This window comes from Anser brachyrhynchus, assembly GCF_964034855.1.
Source record: "Anser brachyrhynchus genome assembly, chromosome: 5".
Lineage (NCBI taxonomy): Eukaryota > Metazoa > Chordata > Aves > Anseriformes > Anatidae > Anser > Anser brachyrhynchus.
Window position 1 is genome coordinate 62836580 of NC_137699.1, and position 8788 is coordinate 62845367.

General features: G+C 53.3%; 1 long non-coding RNA gene across 1 annotated transcript; it reads left to right on the top strand.

Moving 5' to 3' along the window:
• Positions 1-946: 946 nt before the first annotated feature.
• Positions 947-6995, top strand: LOC308195626. The gene is made up of 2 exons (XR_013951680.1): positions 947-1267; positions 5429-6995. It is a non-coding gene; the product is annotated as an uncharacterized lncRNA (long non-coding RNA).
• The last annotated feature ends 1793 nt before the right edge of the window (positions 6996-8788 follow it).

The window sequence follows — 8788 nt, forward strand, 5'->3', positions numbered from 1 at the left end:
AGGCCGGGAATTCAACAGTTTAGCTGCACACACTGGGTAGAAAAGCGGAAAAGTGTTTCTTTTTATTGGTTTTGAGTGTGCCACCTTTAAATGTCATGGAGCAGCCCCTTGTCCCTACAGGAACAGGAGCCACGGACCTCTGCCACTGCTTGTCTGCTTCCTACTCTGCTGTGTCCTCACCTCTTTGCCTACTTTCTAAGGTTCTAAGGAAAACAATTACCCTTTTTCTTTCTTTCCCTTTTTTTTTTTTTTTTTTTTTTTTCCCCTCCAGTGGGATCACAAGGTTTCATCTCTAAAGGACAGCTTTCACTTTAGCTATAACTTCAGTGGCAGGAATATAAGGAAGCCCTGAAGTTGCACAAATACCCAACTCCATCAGGAGGATGAGCCAACCCTTGGCAGCCTTATTGCGCCTGAGCTGGGTTCCCCATCACAACCCTCCGTCTCACCCAGGAGCAGCTGTGTCCTCCTGCAGGGGAGGCTGTGCTCTGCGTGCTGATGATAGGACCGAAAATGGCAGGAGGCTGAGGTCCCAATTGCTTTAGCAGGTGTTTGCATCTAGCTGAAGCAAACCTGTGCAATCCAGGATGGGGTCATGGCTGGAAGCTCTGTTTTGGTGGGGATTTTTTTGTATGAGATGGGTGACCTGGACCAGTTCACAAACTCTGTGCTGATGGGCTACCAGAGGGGTACCAGAAGGGTGTTTCACCCCCTTTCTCACTCACTTCAATTACAGTTCCCCTCTGTTAACCTTCCTATACTTTTCAAGTCCTTTTCTCATCACTGGCAATGCCGTGACTCTTGGTCGACTGCTCCTGCACCATGCAGTGCAATCGCCAGCCAGAAAGGGTCAGACCAGTGCTTTCTTAGTACTAAAATTCAGAAAGACGCATCTGCCTTATCTGATGGGCCCAGAGAGCTTCACCAACGGCTTTGTGCTCAGATGTGGTGTGGGCAGCAAATCCCACCACACCGTCGCCTGAAGGGTCAAACGCTGCTGGGTGCAGGGCGAGATCTAAGCGGACGGCAACCCGGAGAGACTATCAGATCTGCCTGTCTGCCTGTGAGTCCTAAAAAACACATTGGCTGCAGCGCGCATACCCCAGTGTGAAGTCAGCCAGGAACAAGCCAGAGAACCTGCCTCTGACCCTGAGGACATTGCTTGAAAAATATTTTCCAGAACTCGGTGCCTGGGGACCTGCAGCTAACAAACATTCTGGAAGTGTAATCACAGCCTTTGGCTCTGCTGCCGAACCACCTACGGGAGGTGAGTTTAAAGAGAGCGGCTTTAAAGCTGTCAACATAAGAAGGAGGGAAGCCAAATTGCTTTCGTGCTTGCATTCGTGTGCCAACTGGTTTGTCATGGGATTGGTATGTAGCAAAGATAGAGTTGTCTGCAGAAAAGCTGTATTATTCTTTTTTGGATGGGTCCACTGGAGATCAGTCAGGGCCCACAGTAATTTCCTGAGGCGACAAATCCAGCCCTGAGATAGGCCACGGGCTCCTCAGCGGTTGCATGGAGCTTTGCGTTGGGTCAGAAAGTCAGCCTTTGAGGAGAAGGGCTGGAGAAGCCTTCCAGGAGCGAGAGCTGATAAGACAGCAGCTCCCCAGCTGTGCTGTGGCCACACAGCGCTGTGTATGTCATCGGAGGAAAAAGAATTAATAACCCAGGGCCAGACTCTGACCTCTGCTATTTCGGCACATATCCCTGGCAGCTCCAGCGGCCTCCCTGTTGGGCTGTGTGGTGGCTTGTGTAACTTGTCTCAGCCCTCCCACCGCCCAGGTCCCCCGGGCTCTAGCTGGGGCTGGGGACATTGGGTCCTTCTCCCGGCCTGTGGAGAGGAGGGCACGGTGCTGGGGAGCAAGCTGGGTGCCCAGAGCTGTGCTGCCCTGCAGAGCATGGGGCATCTTCCTCCTGGCCTCAGAGATACACCTGGATGTGGAGTAAGAATCTTTGGATTGTCTTAGGATTCAGTGCTCTGTCTCAGTCCGAGGGGGACAGCTTGGGTTTGGTGACAATGTGACATAACGGGGCAGACTTCATGAGCAGTGACACTTATGCTTGACAGAAGAAAAGTCCTTCGTCCTGGGCAAAGCACGCTGTTCGTTCCCCCATGAATATAGATGAAAACAAGGTCAATCCCATTAACAGGAGTTTTTCTAGATGAAGAATGTCCCAGGTGTCACTGCTGCCAGGTGAGAGGTGCTGCTCAGCGTGGAGCATCCTGAATACTGTCCCTAACATTTGGAGCTCTGCCTGGGGGCAGTTGGGGTGTGCAGGGCTGGGGTGACAAGTGATGGGGACAAGGTGGCTCCGTGAGATGGCAAAGGGCAGCACACCTGTCCTTTCCATTTCCAAACCATCCTGGGAGGACGTTAGTCAGGCAAATGAACCATTCCCCCTGCAGACAAATCCCCAGGGCCCTTCCAGGTTTTTAACCCAAGGTTTTGACACACTGCTGCCCAAGGCGGCACATACAGCCTCTCTCCCAGACCCTTGCTAAGTTCATTTCCCAAATAACACACGCTAACCTGAACCTTAAAAGAGTGGGAAGGGGGCGAGTGGACTGTAGAGAGGCAAAGGTCTAAATCTACGCAGAACCGTCCCCAGGACGCATGGTCGGCACCTGCCACCTCTCTGTGCCTGGGGCTGCGAGGACGAGCCGGCGGCCCCCGCAGCCTCCTCCCCAGATGCTGCAGCTCCCCGGGCGCTGCTCAGCCCACACCCTGCGTCCCCGTCCTTCGGCGAGCCGTTCCCACCCTCCAGCTGGCCGGGGAGAGCCGCCAGCTGCCTCCGTGAGTCAGGAGCGCCGGCTCAGCCCGTCCTCACCTTTCCGAAAACATTGGCAGCCACTCGCAGGTCCCCGGGGCACGGCTGCGGGAACATTTTCGCAAATAAGGTCTGCAGTGAGTAAAAGGTGCGGTGGAGAAAGGCAGGGGGAAAGCTCGGTTCCTCCCTGGTGCAGCCCAGGTGCCGGGCTTCAGGCGGAGAAGTTAAGCCCATGGGCATCAGGGTGATGGATTTATTAAAGTCACTTTTCTTACGCCACTCTTGCCTCTTTGATTAAATCTCGAAAAACTGAGCCCAGATAGCTCAGCCCAGCTCCCCGATTTATTGGGGTGGATGGATGAATGGTGCTTTCCTTGTTTAGTGGAGGTGATCTGTAGGTAAATTGCTGTGCTCTCAATGGGCTGGAGATGCTCAGATGGAAAACACGTGCAGTGCTGAAGGGCTGGGAAAAGATTAAGTTCACTTATTTTCTCTCTAGCTGCCCTTGCTCTATCATAAGCATACATGAGGGAAGGAGTACTCTACTTCCAACATCATCTGGGCATTTCCAGGCTGTTACAGGGCTTTAGAGCATGAGCAATGCCCTCCTGCTTTTTCTCTGGGGACAAGCTACAGCCAGTGGTACGGAGCTCCTGGTGCTTGCTGGTGCGCTGGAGGGAGCTGTGAAGCCAGGGTGCGGGGAGGCAAGGAATAAAGCCCTGCCCGCCCAGGCTGGCTGGCACAGGTGGCCCCTTCCCATGCTCAGTTCCTGAGATATTATATCATATGATGTGTTTATCCATCTGTTTGCAATCTTGGGGAGGTCGGTGTGGTTTTAATTAATGAGCAATTGTTTTTGTGGTTGTTGTGCAGCGCCCTGAGAGATTCAGCAGGGGTGGGGGCACTTATAAATAAAACAATTATTATTACCAAACTTCATTAACATGCAATGCTGCCGTTCCCTCCATGTGTCTGCTCCCTGGTTTCTGTCACTATCAGGTTGGTCTGAAGGGGAGGAGTTGGCAGAGCCCGACAGCCCTGGGCAGCGGCAGTGTGGACTCTCTGGTGTCTCCTAAGGGCTGAGCCTTTCCCTTACCAAGGCCAGAAATAAGTCTCTGTCCTCCAGCCATTTCCACAAAACTTACAGACAGTGCGTTCTCTTTGAGGGTGTTGCCCATCTGCCAAATTGGACTGAAATCATCAAGAGGTTAAAATTTACCTGCAGTAGATAGATATCAAGTATATACACCTGCACACAACTTCCTAAGTCCCATTTGCTTTGGGAATGAGGTATGGAAAAGTGCCTAAAACCAGATTTAGGCAGAGTGTTGTACCCGAGTTCCAAAAATCCCTCCAAGAGGGGCTCTTGGTTACTCCCAAGGCACGTGTGCTGCTGGATACATGTCTGCCATCAGGTGTTGCAGCTGGTCCGCTCCACAGGACCTGCTTCAACCTAATAAGAGTCATTCCCAGGTCTGCTTTTTTACTGCTTGCCTTCTTGCAGTCCTTCAGGCTAAAACGGTCCCTGGAGCCTTGTGTTCTCCCTTCTCTGGAAGCTTCTATAATTGCTGCTGCCGCAGGATTTTCCTTTTCCCCAGTGATCAGAGCAACACAAACCAGCGCGCTCAGCCGGGTGCCTGATGTGGCCATGGAGCCTGTGCCTGCCCCCACTGCTTTGCACCATATTTTGGATTTAAACCATCAGGGTGGTGTTGCACCAGGGGGAAGTCCAGCCTGTTTCTGGGCAGACGTCAGGGCTCTCCTTATCCCTCTCCAGCGAAAGGGGCAGCGGCATTGCGGTGTAACCATACAAACTAAACTAAACCAGACGCCCAGTTTCGCCCTCATGTGACTCCCTGGCAGCCTGTTCTTGCTGAGCCCACAGTGTCCCCTTGGTGGTGAGGACACTTTGCTTGTCACCTTATAAACACGCGGAGCTCGTGTCCCTGCTCTGAACCAGGGAGTGAGTTTAATTCCCCAATGCCAGGCCACAAAAGTCTTTTTTAGATGCAACTTCTGGGCCTCTGAGCGCTTGGCAGTGTGACGGGACGTGGCAGTGTGGTGATGGGGTGATGTGGGAGCGTGGGACCTGGAGAGGGGCCCTGAAGTGGCCTTGGTCTCCTTGTCACTGCATGCCATGTCCCCCTCTGTCCCAGGGACACGGGAGATGCAGCCGACTGGCAGCTTTCCAGCATCCAGGTGGGTGACAGCCCCCAGACACTGCACCTTTGCGGACAAACGTGGCCCAACACTCTTCCCAGGCGCTGGAGGAAGCTGGAGCTGAACCCAGCTGGTTTCTCTCTGCTGATTTTCACATGGGGCAGGCATGGGGCAGGATTGTCCCCTCAGATGGCTTTGCTTGGCCCTCCGTGTGTGTGTCTCCTTGCTGGGGAGAGGGGCAGATGCCATCATGTCCTGGTTTTAACAGTGAAAAGGCTGCAGGAGTCCTGCATCAGGACAGGTCCCCATCAGGGTGTAAGTAAGTCTCGGAAGCCATATCAGCCCAGAAAGTCCTACAGCGTCAGATGGAGCTGCAAGAGCTCTGCAGAAACCTGAGATGTCCAAATGCTAGGACAGCAACCTTCAGGACATCTTTCATGTGTAGCAGCAGAGACTTTCAGAGAAAAACAAATTCACTCCTTATCTTCCCCATTCCAGGGCCCTGCGTGGTGGGAGACGCATCATTTTCCAGCCCCTGTTTCACCCAATGAGGTCCGGGCAGGGAGCCCCAAGCCAAGCAGCACAATGGGATGCGGTGACAGCGGCTCTCCCGCAGGACGAATCGAGTTCAGCCCCGACCAGAAGAACAAGCACGGGCTTTGCTGCAGCATTAACAGCCCAATGGGATCAGCAGTGACCAGTGGAGGCAGTTAGAGGCAGAAGGGGAACATGGCTGGAGGGCCGGGCTGCCAAACCTCTCCTCCGAAGCACGTGCTGATCCGGGGAGAGCGCTATAGATTATTTCTGCGTGTGTGCTCGCCTTGCCAAATATAACTAAGTAGCGGGAGGTTGCTCTGTTTCTAATTGGGTGATGAAAGCCCGTCGAGGAGGCCAAGACCAAATGGTCAGAAGCAGGGGAGGCAGGAACCGAAATGGCACTGATGCAGCAAGGGCTGAGCCGTGAGTGCTGCCCTCAATGCTGCTCCCAGTCCCCCCTCGGGGCACGGGGCCCGGGCTGTGTGTGGGGAGCACAGGGGTGTCCCCTAGGAAGAGGAGGACAACACCGCATTAAAAGGGGGTGGAGAGTTCATTCTGATCATTGAAAGTGTATTGGCTGTACATTGTATTTATGTTCTGTTTTCTGGAAAAAAAAATAGAAAAAAAGGGAGCTTTTTTGAAACGAGCTGTTTGAAACGACAGTTTTCGTCAAGTAAAAATTCCCTGTCTCAGGGAACTCTTCAGTATAGGCAGCCTTCAATTCCAGCAGGAAACTGCTCGGTTTTGGCATAGTTCATTGCTGAGTGCCCCCCAGCTTGTCCTTTTGGGGGCAGAAGGCAGCACGGACCCTGCAGACAGCAGAAGAGCAGGAGAAACCTCAGGCTGGCAGAGGAGGAGGGGTAGAGACCTCCTCCTGGAGGACTGGAGCATGTGGTGAGCACAGGGCTGAGCGGAGATGCTCCCTGCAGACTCAGTGGTTCTGAAGCCATTCCCATGGCACCTCCCCACAGCCCCCTGCTTTGCAGTGACACCACAGGGTCATCTCATTTCTGTGGGGTGAGAATGAGGGAGTCCTGAAGGCAAGAGGATCCTCCCCACCTAACACCACCTGGCTCCTCAAGGGGACCTTATAATGCCCTTAGCATCATAATGCCCCTGTGGTGGGGGTCCCAGGTGCTGTGCAATAGCCCTGTGCTTCAGAAAAGCCCCTGCTGTCATCTGGAGGCCTGGCAAATGCACGTTTGGCCCATGTGTTGTGCTTGCATAGGAGGGGAGAAGGATCCATGTACACGAGAGATACAGGGGAGTGAAGTGATGGAATAATTCACTTAGTATTGGGACATTTATGAGTCACCTTCCCCTCCCCTCCGAGATAGATGTCATAACGGAGACTAACCCCGCAGTAATCTCCATATAACATATGTGATATGTTTACTTATTTCTATCCTCTGTCTTCCCTGCTCTGCAATGTAAATAGTCATTTGTTCCTCTTCCAGATGCTGGTGCATGGTCTCACCAGTAGGAAATATATTATCATCCAATAAAACCAAATTCTTGGTGGCAATGATGATGATTTATTGATTTTGGCTCCATTGCATTCACAGATGGAAATAGAAGCTGGCAGTTAGCTCATGTCTTACAACCCAGCCTAGACCATTCACTTTAGCTTGCTGAATGCTGCACTTTGGAGACGGTATCTGCTCCTCAAGAGAAAGTTTCCAGGGTTGTGGCTGGATTCGTTTAAGACTGCAATCAACGTTGATGAAATGCGAATGCATCATGGGGACCCCTACTTCCTAGTGGTGAGCTACCTCTGGGATAGAGACGTCCAAGGCACATCTCCAGCCCTGCAGTGATGTGTCCACCCTAGTAAACACATGCACCAGGAAGCTTGCAAGCCAACCCAAACAAACACTGCAGAGCAGCCTGAGAAGTCCTGACCCACGGAAACTTCCTGGGTCCACGGGCCTCTGCAGCTGGAGAGGATGTCCTCGCTCACAGCTGCCATGGCTGCTCCCTTCCCAGAGGCAGCCCTTCCCTTTCCCTGCCCACCCTGACCCCATAGGAAGCAATGGGGCTCTGGGAAGTGGCCTGGAAGAGGCGGCGTGCCTCCTAACGCTGGGCTCCCCTGCCTGCTGGCCGGCGTTCAGCAGGCAGGGCCTGCGCTCCAGCCGAGCCCACGCACTCGCGCTGTGGGAAGAGCTGAGACCACTGCGGTTGGTTCATGTTTCAGAAGCCACTTGTGTGTGGAAGCCTCTTGGCTGGGCACTACTGGCTTTGCAGGAAGAAGTTATTTTTTATTTTTATTTTATTTTTTTTCCCCTCGCTGATTCTCTAACCAGGCCAAGAGGAGCGCTGGGGGCCACCAGCAAACCAGTCAGCACGCTCGGGGCTGGTCAGGTACCGATGGCTTTTGCTCAGGGTGAAGGTTAATGGAGCTAGTGACTGATTCACCTTGACAGATGCTTTGGGGGCCGGGTTTGAGTCACTTGAAAAGCCTCTGGCTTATAAAAGAAGACCCACGTGTTCTCCAAACCCCAGGCCCTCAGGTCCTACAGAGATATCCCGCAGGGGCTGGATAGAGCCAGGGCAGGGCAGGTAGGGCCTGCTCTGCCATCGTCAGCCTGGTAACCCTCCAGGCATCCACCTTTCCCTGCCAGTAACCCACTTGGGGTTGTGTCACCCCAACAGGGACATAAGCTGGTGGAGAGGTCCTCTCCCAGAGCAGTAGCTTGTTTTCCCCTTCAGGAAGCTGCTGGCGCGGCCTGGGGTTAGACTGGATTACAACTGCCTTTAAAACTTCTGCTTCATCCTCCGATTGCTCCTGGTCACAATCTTTCATCTGTTTTGGGAAAGTTTGGTTAGCTTTCATGTGGTTTCCAAAAAAGAAAATCATCCACCAGAATTTCCTGTTATGCCATCATTCTCCAGCCCGGCCAAAAGGAGCAGTTTACTGTTGTTTACATAGCTGCAAAAATGTACTCGGACCTTCCCAGCCCAAGGTGCCTGCTTATTCTTAAAGCCTGGCCTCCTGAGGCTCCGAGTGCCATTTGCAGCTGTGTTTTACTCTGCAGGCTCTCGTTTCTGGGGAGGGAATTTCTCCGAGGCAGGAAACCATGTCTTCGCATGCCTCCGCGCCGTTCCTGGTGCCAAGGGGCCCTGATTCGGATGGGGGCCATGGGATGCTCCGGTGATCGCAGATGTGTGCTGGAGCCGGGAGAGCTCAGCCGGGAAGCTGCTCTGAAAGCTCCCACCGCTGGCACAAATGCTGTTAAACTCGTGACATCTTCCTGGCTGGGCATGCAGGGAGGGGAGCAGCTCGCGGCTCATCTGGAGCGGGTGAAAGCAGGGATCACGGGG